General features: G+C 36.0%; 1 protein-coding gene across 1 annotated transcript in view; it reads right to left on the bottom strand.

Annotated features, from left to right (window-relative positions):
- Positions 1 to 12,515, bottom strand: part of SPAG16 (sperm associated antigen 16) — a 1,086,909-nt gene that overhangs the window by 494,450 nt on the left and 579,944 nt on the right. The gene's annotated exons all lie outside the window — the stretch shown is intronic.

The raw sequence follows: 12,515 nt of genomic DNA, 5'->3' as shown, positions 1-12,515 counted from the left end.
CCAAAAATTTAGAGAAGAGCTAACACCTATCCTGCTCAAACTCTTCCAGAAAATTGCAGAGGATGGTAAACTTCCAAACTCATTCTATGAGGCCACCATCACCCTAATACCAAACCTGACAAAGATCCCACAAAAAAAGAAAACTACAGGCCAATATCACTGATGAACATAGATGCAAAAATTCTTAACAAAATTCTAGCAATCAGAATCCAACAACACATTAAAAAGATCATACACCATGACCAAGTGGGCTTTATCCCAGGGATGCAAGGATTCTTCAATATCCGCAAATCAATCAATGTAATACACCACATTAACAAATTGAAAAATAAAAACCATATGATTATCTTAATAGATGCAGAGAAAGCCTTTGACAAAATTCAACATCCATTTATGATCAAAACTCTCCAGCAAGCAGGAATAGAAGGAACATACCTCAACATAATAAAAGCTATATATGACAAACCCACAGCAAACATTATCCTCAATGGTGAAAAATTGAAAGCATTTCCTCTAAAGTCAGGAACAAGACAAGGGTGCCCACTTTCACTATTACTATTCAACATAGTTTTGGAAGTTTTGGCCACAGCAATCAGAACAGAAAAAGAAATAAAAGGAATCCAAATTGGAAAAGAAGAAGTAAAACTCTCACTATTTGCAGATGACATGATCCTCTACATAGAAAACCCTAAAGACTCCACCAGAAAATTACTAGAACTAATCAATGACTATAGTAAAGTTGCAGGATATAAAATCAACACCCAGAAATCCCTTGCATTCCTATACACTAATAATGAGAAAACAGAAAGAGAAATTAAGGAAACAATTCCATTCACCATTGCAACAGAAAGAATAAAATACTTAGGAATATATCTACCTAAAGAAACTAAAGACCTATATATAGAAAACTATAAAACACTGGTGAAAGAAATCAAAGAGGACACTAACAGATGGAGAAATATACCATGTTCATGGATCGGAAGAATCAATATAGTGAAAATGAGCATACTACCCAAAGCAATTTATAGATTCAATGCAATCCCATTCAAGCTACCAACAGTATTCTTCACGGAGCTAGAACAAATAATTTCACAATTTGTATGGAAAAACAAAAAACCTCGAATAGCCAAAGCGATCTTGAGAAAGAAGAATGGAACTGGAGGAATCAACCTACCTGACTTCAGGCTCTACTACAAAGCCACAGTTATCAAGACAGTATGGTACTGGCACAAAGACAGAAATATAGATCAATGGAACAAAATAGAAAGCCCAGAGGTAAATCCACACACATATGGACACCTTATCTTTGACAAAGGAGGCAAGAATATACAATGGATTAAAGACAATCTCTTTAACAAGTGGTGCTGGGAACTCTGGTCAACCACTTGTAAAAGAATGAAACTAGAACACTTTCTAACACCATACACAAAGATAAACTCAAAATGGATTAAAGATCTAAACGTAAGACCAGAAACTATAAAACTCCTAGAGGAGAACATAGGCAAAACACTCTCTGACATACATCACAGCAGGATCCTCTATGACCCACCTCCCAGAATATTGGAAATAAAAGCAAAAATAAACAAATGGGACCTAATTAACCTTAAAAGCTTCTGCACATCAAAGGAAACTATTAGCAAGGTGAAAAGACAGCCTTCAGAATGGGAGAAGATAATAGCAAATGAAGCAACTGACAAACAACTAATCTCGAGAATATACAAGCAACTCCTACAGCTCAACTCCAGAAAAATAAATGACCCAATCAAAAAATGGGCCAAAGAACTAAATAGACATTTCTCCAAAGAAGACATAAAGATGGCTAACAAACACATGAAAAGATGCTCAACATCACTCATTATCAGAGAAATGCAAATCAAAACCACTGTGAAGTACCATTTCACACCAGTTAGAATGGCTGCGATCCAAAAGTCTACAAGTAATAAATGCTGGAGAGGGTGTGGAGAAAAGGGAACCCTCTTACACTGTTGGTGGGAATGCAAACTAGTACAGCCACTATGGAGAACAGTGTGGAGATTCCTTAAAAAACTGGAAATAGACCTGCCTTATGATCCAGCAATCCCACTGCTGGGCATACACACTGAGGAAACCAGAAGGGAAAGAGGCACGTGTACCCCAATGTTCATCGCAGCACTGTTTATAATAGCCAGGACATGGAAGCAACCTAGATGTCCATCAGCAGATGAATGGATAAGAAAGCAGTGGTACATATACACAATGGAGTATTATTCAGCCATTAAAAAGAATACATTTGAATCAGTTCTAATGAGGTGGATGAAACTGGAGCCTATTATACAGAGTGAAGTAAGCCAGAAAGAAAAACACCAATACAGTATACTAACGCATATATATGGAATTTAGAAAGATGGTAACAATAACCCTGTGTACGAGACAGCAAAAGAGACACTGATGTATAGAACAGTCTGATGGACTCTGTGGGAGAGGGAGAGGGTGGGAAGATTTGGGAGAATGGCATTGAAACATGTAAAATATCTTGTATGAAACGACTTGCCAGTCCAGGTTCGATGCACGATACTGGATGCTTGGGGCTGGTGCACTGGGAGGACCCAGAGGGATGGTATGGGGAGGGAGGTGGGAGGAGGGTTCAGGATGGGGAACACATGTATATCTGTGGCGGATTCATTTTGATGTTTGGTAAAACTAATACAATTATGTAAAGTTTAAAAATAAAATAAAATTAAAAAAAAAAAAAAAGAATTGAGACGAGAAGTCAGACTCCATTTTAGTCTAGGGATGATCATAAAAGTCTATATATACTTAGGTCAACTGAAGAAGTATGAATTCTATAATATAAATATGGTTAAAATACAATTTTAATACTACAGTCACATTTGGAAGATGATTATAAGAGGAGCAGGGCTTCCCTGATGGCTCAGTTGGTAAAGAATCCACCTGCAATGCAGGAGACCTGGGTTCGATTCCTGGGTTGGGAAGATTCCCTGGAAAAGAGAGCGGCTACCCACTCCAGTATTCTGGCCTGGAGAATTCCATGGACAGAGGAGCCTGGCAGGCTACAGTCCATGGGGTCACAATGAGTCGGACACCTCTGAGTGACGTTCACTATAAAACAGGAAAGGAGTTAGAAAGAGGGTATATTTTTTGAAAGGTGGTTGCCATTTATTCCTCTTCCTAAATGAACACTTTCAGGTAGTCATGTCTTATCCTGGTCCTGGTCTTGGTGATGTGACTTGCTTTGGTCAGTGGAACAATAGCAAGCAGAAGTTTGAACAGAGGTTTTAACCTGGGGGAAAAAGGAGTAAAGGAAGGTATTAGGAATTTAAAAGGAGAGCAGAAAGGAAAGAAATATTCATTTTGTATAGTAGATGGTTAATTGATGAAGGAAATGCAGTAGGATTCAACTTGTGAGCTGAAGTTATAAAGTGAGATCAATCATCACAATTCCAGGGTGTGTGTGCATATTTTCTGTCCATGTTCAACTGACCAGGTACAGGCAGAGAGTGATGAGGAAATTTGGTTTAAATAGAGTTGGGGTATTGACAGGCAAGAAATGTAGAGGAAGAGAGGACTAAGGGATCTGAAGCTGTGTGGGAAGGACAGACCACTATGATGGTTTTTGGATTTCACTCTGGATGAGAAGGGAGAAACTGGAAGGCTGTTATCAGCACTAGAGAAAAAATAGTAGAGACAATAAACTATCAATACTACTGGAAACACAGAATTGGAGCAAGTGTCTTAAAGGATGTAAGCCAGGGAAAGGGGGAAAAGGTGCTGACAGTGCAGAAAACCTGAAACAGATTTGAAAGTTGTTGTAAGTATGGAAGTAAGAACCTGGAAGTCCAAGGAGTTGACACACATTTTCTGCTTGGATAGTGATGCTGCATTCAGTGAACACGGTAAGCCATGTGCTAAATCATGTAAAACATGACAGATAAGACCAGGATGTCAGTATATGACAAGACCATGAATGAGAGGCTAATGTTTTGTTCTCACAGAATATGTTTTTGTGGTTTGTGCTGATGTGGGAAGAAAGCAAGTGGTCTCGAAGTGACAATGAAGACCATGGAGGGAATTGAACCATTAATTTAAAACATATATATTACTTTCCCAGTATGTTCCAAACTCTAGTCTGAGCTCCTAGTTTGAGTAGTAGGAACATATTCGTGAACAAACTTTCAGGTTCAGTGATGGGGGAAATTTGTGCCCCCCAGCTAAATCAGATAAATGCAACAAAAAAATCTCTAACACATTTTATGTGTTTATATCTCAAAGACAGGGTCTAATGATTACAATTTACTATGTTATAAATTTTTTGGGAAAAAAATTAAAGTGAATTAGTTATAGGCACCATTGGAAAAGGCACTTCATCTCCTCAAGGGAGACCAGTTTAAGTAAAAAAGATAGAGTACAGTGAAGAGATGGACTATATAAGATATTTTCCTAATGTCAGGCACTGGATTCCAAAGCATACAGTGGAAGGGAGATCAGAGGTGATGAGAGATCAAGGCTGATTAGTGGATATATGGACAGTAACTAGAACATAATGGCTCATTTTATTGTGATGATCCAAATAAACAAGGCTGTCAGTCATATGGGATTAAACCCAATAGCCTCTGAAGGGAAGATGAACAATCGATTCCAGTTTGGGTACTGGGTTCTTAGGTAGATTTTAGAGGAATATGAACATAGGTAGTAAGAGTCACATGCTGTTGAAGCCTGGCTTGGAGAATTTTGAGCTTTACTTTGCTAGTGTTTTGAGATAAGTGCAATTGTTCAGTAGTTTGAGCATTCTTTGGCATTGCCTTTCTTTGGGATTGGAATGAAAACCGACCTTTTCCAGTCCTGTGGCCACTACTGAGTTTTCTAGATTTGCTGGCATATTGAGTGCAGCACTTTCACAGCATCATCTTTTAGGATCTGAAATAGCTCATCTGGAATTCCATCACTTCCACTAGCTTTGTTTGTAGTGATGCTTCTAAGGCCCACTTGACTTCACATTCCAGGATGTCTGGCTCTAGGTGAGTGACCACACCATTGTGGTTATCTGGGTCATGAAGATCTTTTTTCGTATAGTTCTTCTGTGTATTCTCGCCACCTCTTCTTAATATCTTCTGCTTCTGTTAGGTCAACACCATTTCTGTCCTCTATTGTGCTCATCTTTGCATGAATGTTCTCTTGGTATCTCTAATTTTCTTGAAGAGATCTCTAGTCTTTCCCAGTCTACTCTTTTTCTCTATTTCTTTGCATTGATTGCTGAGGAAGGCTTTCTTATCTCTCCTTGCTATTCTTTGGAATACTGCATTGGAATGGGTATATATTTCCTTTTTTTCCTTTGCCTTTAGCTTCTCTTCTTTTCTCAGCTATTTGTAAGGCCTCCTCAGACAACCACTTTGCCTTTTTGCATTTCTTTTTCTTGGGAATGGTCTTGATCACTGCCTCCTGTACAATGTCACAAACCTATGCCCATAGTTCTTCAGGCATTCTGTCTATCAGATCTAAAACCTTGAATCTATTTGTCATTTCCACTGTATAATCATAAGGGAATTGTTAAAGAGATGGGAATACCAGACCACCTGACCTGTCTCCGGAGAACTCTGTAGGCAGGTAATGAAGCAACAGTTAGAACTGGACATGGAACAACAGACTGGTTCCAAATCAGGAAAGGAGTCCGTCAAAGCTGTATATTGTCACACTGCTTATTTAACTTAGATGCAGAGTACATAATGCAAAATGCCGGGCTGGATGAAGCACAACCTGGAATCAAGGTTGCCAGGAGAAATATCAATAACCTCAGATATGCAGATGACACAACCCTTACAGCAGAAAACAAAGAAGAACTAAAGAGCCTCTTGAAGAAAGTGAAAGAGGAGAGTGAAAAAGTTGGCTTAAAATTCAACATTCAGAAAACGAAGATCATGGCATCTGGTCTCATCACTTCATGGCAAATAGATGGGTAAACAATGGAAAAGGTGAGAGACTATGTTTTTGGGGGAATCCAAAATCACTGCAGATGGTGACTGAAGCCATGAAATTAAAAGACTCTTGCTCCTTGGAGGGAAAGCTATGACCAACCTAGAAAGCATATTAAAAAGCAGAGACATTACTTTACCAACAAAAGTCAGTCTAGTCAAAACTATGGTTTTTCCAGTAGTCATGTATGGATGCGAGAGGTGAACTATAAAGAAAGCTGAGCACCGAAGAAATGATGCTTTTGAACTGTGGTGTTGGGGAAGACTCTTGAGAGTCCTTTAGACTGCAAGGAGATCAAACCAGTCCATCCTAAAGGAAATCAGTCCTGAATATTCATTGGAAGGACTGATGCTGAAGCTGAAACTCCAATACTTTGGCCACCTGATGCAAAGAACTGACTCTTTAGAAAAGACCCTGATACTGGGAAAGACTGAAGGTGGGAAGAGAAGGGGATGACAGAGGATCAGATGATTGGATGGCATCACCGACGTGATGGACATGAATTTGAGTAGGCTCCGGGCATTGGTGATGGACAGGGAAGCCTCATGTGCTATAGTCCATGGGGTTGCAAAGAGTTGGATACCACTGAGCGACTGAATTAAACTGAGTAAGAATCATGATAATTCAGATAATTAAGAATTAATTTACTGTTGCAATACCACTGAAAGCCTCAAGTCTAAGATGTCATAGTCTCCTCTGATATGATTAACAGTAAATAAGAGCAAGAAATAGAGGGCTACATAAATAATTACCACACATTTGTTGGTTAATATTAGTTGTATAAGAAATTTACATTTCATATAATGGATATTAAGTATGTAGGCAATATCTTTGAGGTGTAGATACATAATTTATTGCTACAGTTTTGCATATACATATGATTTATATTTGTGTACTAGTAAAACCAAGTTCAAAGTAAAATTTATTCTCAAGATACTGAAATTAATATCCTCTAAAAAGGGCATTTAATTTGTCAGTGGTAACTAGAAAACTAGACAATGAAATGACTTACATAACACCACTAAAACTGGAAGCATCAGATACTTTTATAAACTTGTCATACATTGGACCAAGTATAATCAAGAGAAAAATATCAATAATTCACTTTTTTATAGTAGTCATGGCTTCATATAAAGGTATATTTATAACTAATACAGTTATGTAAAGTCTAAAAATAAAATTTGAAAAAAAAAAAAAAAGCAGGGCTTGCCAGCCATCTCCAGCCACTATCACTTCCTGTTCTTCAGATTCCTCATCAAACCTAATGTTATCTTGTTCATCCATTTACTTTTTAACCATCTATCTCCCACTACTTCAATGTGAACACCATGAGAAGATAAAGCTTACATATCTTGTAGTCCATTGATTCCCAGTGCTTTGAAAGGTAGATGTATGGTAGATGTTCAAAAGCACTTGTTTAAAAATAATTCATAATTTGTTCAATCATGTTGCTATTGCTAAACTTAGAAGTTAGGATATTTCTAAATCCTATTACAGTTTAATAATAACCACTGTTCTGAGAAACATTTGCATATAAATAAAATTATGTATAAATAGTTAAAAAAAAAAAAAGGTATGCTTTGTGTTTCCAGGCTGAAACACTGTACTTTTTAGAAAGCATATTTAAATAATCACCATGAATGTCCAACCATAACTTAAAGTCTTAAATTTTTGAGTAAGAAAAATTTAATAGGACATATATTCAGATGATAACACATACAATAACTATATTTAACTCATTAGATATCATTAATTTTTAAATGTCTGAGTTATGGGCCAAATCAGAAGGGATGACTTTTCTAGCAGATGGAATCCTGCTAGAGGCAATGCTTCCTGCAGGATCCATTCTAGGTTAAGAAGGAACTGAATGAAGGCCAGACCAAGGAATAACTTTTCATGTTCTCTGACTAATGAAGATCTGGTTCATTCCCTACACAGGACACACACTAACAAGTTCTGCTCTCATGGATATATGGTAGACTTTTGTTCAAACTCATGCTAGATACTATGAAGAAACAATATTTAACATTTCTATGAAAAAATGTCTCTAGTGTTTAATTTAAAAGAACAAATTCAATTTCATTATCTAAATAGGAAGTATTTCACATTTAAGCAACACTGTTGTATATAAGAAAGTATTTTAGTTCTACCTAGAATTTTATGACTTTCTATTTTTATATCAAACAGTTTACATCTTTTGATTTGATGTACTTGGGCTTTCAATTTACTTCAGTAGCAACTGAATAAAATCTTAAGAGTTTTCTTTAAATAAAAACCATTTCCGTTTCAGAGGCATGGTAATAGTTTTTTGCTGTCTCAAATAAATGGTTTTGAAACAAATTAGAGTTTGGAATCATAGAGAAAGAATAGTAAATCAGTTGGTAAATAAATAAATAAATAACTTTGATTAGGGGCTTCCCAGGTGGCTTAGATGGTAAATAATCCACCTGCAATGCAGGAGACCTGGGTTCAATTCCTGGGTCAGGAAATTGTCCCCTGGAGAAGGAAATGGCAACCCACTCCAGTATTCTTGCCTGGAGAATTCCATGGAGAGCAGAGCCTGGCAGGCTACAGTTCATGGGGTCACAAAGAGTAGGACACGACTAAGTGACTAAAACTTTCACACTTTGATTAGATGATATTTAGAATATCTGAGATAGTAAAATATTTACAGTAGTCTAAAATTAAGAGCTGTACATCTGAATACACTGCTTTAATACTAGTATATGTATATACATCAACATTCAGATATACACAAACACGCATAAGTGTACTATATATATGATATGATCAAACCTTAAATATAAAACTGTGTGATTTTAGTTTTTTAACTCCTGTGTACTATACCCATATATCTTTTAACATATATGGATGAAAAAATACAGCAAACTCTTTTCATTATTACTGAAGAGGATGAAGATTCATCTATTGACCAGATTCATTTAGGAGGGAATGGAGAAGGAGGGCTGCATCTTTGATATGTCAAAGTGTTTGCTTTGATTGGTGCTAATACAGTAATAATGGAGCATGTTTTAAAACACATATATTCACTCTTATTAGAACACCTTTAGTTTCATCTATATTCATCTGAATTATTTCTAATATATGGTTCAGTTAGTTAGTGAAATAACAGAGAAAGTATGCCTTATTTAGTGAAAATTAGATACAGATTATATAACTCATTTACATGAAATAGTTTGTTTTATAAATGCAAAGAGCTAAATGTTAAATTCTTAATGTTATCTCTTTTATTGGTCAAGTCTTTATATACTGAGGTAAAAGAATGCTCACATCAAGCTTATTGCAGTAGACACTGATGCTTGAAGCATTCTTCATGCATACACAAAAAGCCAACACTGGTTGCGAGACAGCTTCTTGATAATTCAATCAATGTTTAACTTGCTAAATGAAACCTGGAACTTAAGCCTTAATATACTTTTCTTCATAAGTAGAACATTCTTTGATATTGCTTATTAATTATGCATTGGTTTAGAGGGAGCATGACAGTGCAAATAATATGCTATTTTGTTTTTCTTATTTATGGACTTATTTATGTATTTATATTCAATAATACTTAGCTATCACTCAAAATATGTATTTCTAGAGGGAATCATTCATCTGAAAATGAAAACCCAAGATGTAATAATTGATTTATTATCTGTGGAACAGGATAAATTGATCACAAGAGGTCAATTTTATAATGTCACCATTTCCTTTAATGTAACCTAATTATGTTTCAAGTACTGCTTTAGCAATCTATTAACATATACCTTGGGTTCCTTTACAAGTATAAGGCAGCAAGCTGGGAGGTTTTATAATGCAAGACAGGTATTAATGTACCAACAATACATGCCCTTGAATCTCAATATCCTCCTTACATTATTATGCTTTAAAACCATTAATGTTGTACAATATGCCCTTCATCTCTAATAGAGTCAACTTAGCATATGTATCATAAAGAACAGGATGCATAGTATTAATAAAATACAAACACTAAATTCCATTTTGTAACTTATTTGGTGCTATCTCATCATTATTAATTTTTTTAAAATTTTATTTTATTTTTAAACTTTACATAACTGTATTAGTTTTGCCAAATATCAAAATGAATCCACCACAGGTATACATGTGTTCCCCATCCTGAGCCCTCCTCCCTCCTCCCTCCCCATTCCATCCCTCTGGGTCGTCCCAGTGCACCAGCCTCAAGCATCCAATATCGTGCATTGAACCTGGACTGGCAACTCGTTTCATACATGATATTTTTTAAAGAAATAAATTCACATCAGCACATTATTTGACCAAAAAATTAATAGTACATGCTATTAAAAGAAGATAACTTATCATATGAGAATCTTAGTATTTCACATTTCCTTTTTCTTAAATTTAACTGTTTCCTTTATGTAAATCGTTCTGTTTCTCTCATCCAGTCTGGGGGCTATATTGCTCAATGAATTTTTCAATTAAGAAGGAAGCAGTGCAGGTGGGCAGGAAGGAACATTCAATTCTCGTCAGTAGGCATCACCTGTTAGATGAACGGGACAACGTCCCTCATTCTACAGCATTTTCTAAAATGGAGCTGATGAATCTGGCTGGAAAAGCCTTTTATAAAGTTCACATTAGTGCTCTAGTACAAAGAGAACGAGCTTTACACCCATCAGGTGTCTCAATATGTAACAGGTGATTTGCTTTCTCTTTCTCTCATGACTCATAATGTCTCAGCAATTTCTAGTGGCTTTATCTTCCAAATCTATTTTTATTTCTCCCACTGTTCCCATCATAGGCTCAAACCTGATTTATTTTTCTCTCTTAAACATAATCTTGACATCATCTGAACCAATACCCTTAGATATTAAGGCAGCAGATTTATTTCCCATTGTTTAGGGTCCAGAAGTTGAATTTTACGAAGCAATCTGTTTCCTTCCATCCCTGTTACAAACCACTCTACTGTAGCCTGTGCAATATTGTTTTAAGCAACAGGGCAGCTACATCCAGTAACATTCTGCTTGTTTCAAATCCTTTCATTTTAAGCTACAACTAAGTACAGGCATGTGGTCTGAGCTCCAAACATCAGAGATACAGTGTCATGTAGACACGCAGTCAAATACCCAACTATCTTGGGAAGAAAAGCACCCAGGACCAGTCAGAATTTCTTCTCTGATATTATGACTTGAAGATGTACTGCATATTTTCTGTTATAAAACTGATGCATTTTAAAATTATTTGTAATCTCACTGGGCAGTAATGGAGTCTTAGAATCTTCTAATGTCTAAAATATAGTCCTACACTGGTAATTCATTTCATGAATGTTTAATGGTAATCTCATGCTTTAAAGAAACACAATTTTTATAGTCAACTGAGACATTCTCTGATTTTCCTATCTAATTTTCATCACTTTAAAGATTCATGTAGAATAACACAATAATTGAATCATAATTTGAATGTGAATGGAAGCAAGGAAAGCACTTTCTTCATGTGTATATACTAATTTTCCCTTTATCATTTATGCAACAAAACTGCCATGTGTCAAGCATTCGCCATTAAAGATACAATGGGGTGTGTGTGTGTGTGTTGTGTGTTCAAGGGTACTTGTATGCTTTAAGACTGATTTTTAAAGCATATGTATGAAAATTAAGGTAGTAATAAATGACTACAAAATAAAACATAAATTTCTACTTTTTATAAATGATCATTCAAAAGACCATTGAATCACTACTTTTAATTGTTCACAGAAACTTTGTAGAGTGTCAGTGTGTCCAGACTAAGAATAACAGAGGTACTATTGTTCAGAGATTCTTATTAGTATTTAGTTAACAGGGATCTTGATCTGGACTTTTTACATTAATTATGATTGCCAGGGATACAACTTTCTGGTGAGGAGCTAATTAGATGGTCTTAGCAGGTAATATCTAATTTCAGGAAGAGTTGCAGGAAAAGGAATGACATACCAACTAACAGAGGAATTCATGGCTGAGCGAGGGTTTCAAAGGAAAGGGCAGACTGTGAATATAAGGATATATTCTAATTTTTTTCCTGGTGAATCACAGAGTCTATCAATATTTTGTAATTAAAAACTATGGGGCATCACTATAAGAGTATATGATCCAGCACAGTACAGCTTCTACCATCATCATCTTACCAAAGCAAATAACCTCTATCCTTAAAGTCACTAAGCCTGTAACAATGACCTATACAATTTTAAGCAAGACACTAGTTTTAGACATATTTACACAGTATGGATCCATGAGCAATCGTAAATTACAGCTCAGGGCTCTGATTACAGCGCTGAAAGATCTATCAATAGCCACCAAAGAAACAGTCTCTCCCTTATTTGTCAATATTTATCCACTATCTCAGCTTCAAATCTGGTATAAATTCTTTGTCTTTGATGATGAAGGTGAGCTCTTGATATTGATGGGAAATTTGAAATGCAAATAATTTTTGGCATCAATCAGTAGCAATTTTGATCTGGTATATCAACTTCTACTGAGTATCTTCTGGGAGACAGTATTTGGATATCAGGGTCATGGAGAAAAGCTGTCAAAGTGCTT

The sequence above is a fragment of the Bubalus bubalis genome, chromosome 2, assembly GCF_019923935.1.
Source record: "Bubalus bubalis isolate 160015118507 breed Murrah chromosome 2, NDDB_SH_1, whole genome shotgun sequence".
Lineage (NCBI taxonomy): Eukaryota > Metazoa > Chordata > Mammalia > Artiodactyla > Bovidae > Bubalus > Bubalus bubalis.
Note: the sequence above shows the minus strand (reverse complement) of the source record. Positions and strands in the feature narration are given on the sequence as shown.